This window comes from Mus caroli, chromosome 2, assembly GCF_900094665.2.
Source record: "Mus caroli chromosome 2, CAROLI_EIJ_v1.1, whole genome shotgun sequence".
Taxonomy (NCBI): domain Eukaryota; kingdom Metazoa; phylum Chordata; class Mammalia; order Rodentia; family Muridae; genus Mus; species Mus caroli.
In genome coordinates, this window is record NC_034571.1 from 83281331 (window position 1) to 83283793 (window position 2463).

Below are 2463 nucleotides of genomic sequence, written 5' to 3' on the forward strand. Positions count from 1 at the left end.
GGTGGGGGAATGGGTTGGGGAGGGTGTGGGGGACTTTCGGGATAGCATTGGAAATGTAAATGAAATGAATACCTAATAAAAAAAATTTTAAAAATGGTTGTCCTTTAGATCATTTCAGAGATGGGAAAAAACAAATAGTCTGCCAAATTGTAAGGTCCTTAAGCATTGTTTCCTTCCCTTTTGTATCTATTTACACTTAATGTTAAAGAGTAGAAATTATGAGAAATTTGTGAATAATGGAACTCAGAAGCAGCACCAATATGATAGTCTATGAATTTAGTATGAATTGATTATTTTCCTTTAGTGTAAATGCTATATCTGTGTCTCAACACAGAATAATCACTTGACATGAATTACATCTCACGGTAGATGATGACATGTGATCTGTAATGGTCAACACTCAGAGATTAATAATTACTGTATTCTGCTCAATTTAAAATACTAACAACTTACAAACAAAGAGTTAATACAATCCTATTAACTTTTTCCTATTTTATTTTTTTTCTTTTGGCTGAAGATTTTTTAAAATTTAATTTAATTTAATTTTTTCTTATTCACTTTACATCCCACTCATTGCCCACCTCCTGGTGACCCCTTTCCCTGATCTGTCTCACATCCTGTCTCTCCCTCTCCTATGAGCATGTGGAGAACCCCTGAGTAAACCACCACCCAGTCACTTCAAGTCGCCTTGTGGCTAGGTGCTTCCTCTCCCACTGAGGCCAGACAAGACAGCCCGGATAGAATATATTCCACCTACAGGTAAACTTTTAGGAGAGCTCCCATTGCAGTTGTCAGGACCCTCATGAACACCAATCTCCATATCTGCTACAGATGTGAAGGGAGACCTAGGTCCAACACATGTATGTTCTTTGGTTGGTGTTTCAGTTTCTAAGAGCCCCAAAGGTCCAGGTTAGTTGATTCTGTTGGTCTTCCTGTGGAGTTCATAACCCTCTCAGAGTCCCTAATCCTTCCTCTTATTCTTCCAAAAGAGTCCACAATCTCCACCCACTGTTTGGCTGTGGGTGTCTGTATCAGTTTACATTAGAAGCTGGATGGAGCCTCTTAGAAAACAATATGCTCCTGACTGCAAGCATAACAGAGTATCATTATAAGTGTCAGGGACTGGTGATGGGTAGGAAGTTAGCCATTCCCTCAGTCTTCTCCTGTGCCTGTGTTTTTATAGCCAGGATAAATTTTGGCTTGAAAGTTCTGTGGGTGGATTGGTGTCTTTATTACTCCACTGGGGTTTCTGCCTGGCTACAGGAGGTGGCCATTACAGGTTCCACATCCCCATTGTCTGTGAGTCACAGCTAAGGTCACCCCCATTGATTCTTGGGTATCTCCCTTATTCTAGATCTCTGTCTAGTCCTGGAGTTGTCCCTGATCTCCTCACTCCTGTTAGTTGTAAATTTCCATTCATTTAGATAGCCATCTAGCCATCTCTCCTGTCTTTTCCTACACCTGATCCTGAACTCCCATTCACTTCCCTAGGGCCCACATTTCTTTGTTTTCTATTTTTGTAATAAAAGCAGAGTTTAAAACTGAAAATAATTCTTCAAAAGTGCATTATAGAAGATAATAAAAACCATTTTACATATATTCGTAACATTTGTACATATTGCAGAATTGATATGTTCTTAAGTTCAAAACATAAAACTGAAAAGAAGAGAGAAGGCTGGAGAAATGTCTCAGCACTTAAGAGTACTGTGGCTTTTTTGAAGAAGGTAGATATGATTTTCAACACACACATGGTAATTCATAACCACCTGCAATTACGGTTTCAGGAAAATCAATATATTTTGATCTCAGCCTGCGGCAGGCACACACATGATGTAAATACACACATATAGTCAAAATATTCATACATAGAGAATTTTAAAAATCTAATCAATAAATGTAAAACAAAAAATGGAGTTGCAAGCAAGAAAATACAGACATTACCTTGAGATATCAATCATATCTGTAGAAGTTATCTTATCTTCCACAATTTTCTATTGATTTGTAATACCATCTTCCTGTATTAATTTGTTAAAAAATAGTAATATTTTCAAACAATGAGGTTTAATTATTGACAACTTCTGAAATAATTTTGTAAAATTATATATGTTAAAAATGTAGAAATAGGAAATTATAGAAGGAAATACTCAGATGAAACATGATTCAGTAAATACTCATAATTTTTCATAAAATATATGAATTCTGAACATATTTCATTTGCTACCAGACCTTCTCTACCTCCATACTGATCCCACATCCACATATTACAAAACTAGTCAATTCATAGTGGAAGTGTGATTTGGAAATAATTTTCTTGTTTTACTTCTAATGAATATTTGTTACTAATATAATATGCCTTGATTACAATTTTCCCTCTGTCTACTCTTCCCAGATCTGACCTCTCCATATCCACTCCATTTCTTTCTCTCATTAGAAAAGTCTTTTAAGAGATTATAAAAAAAAAAA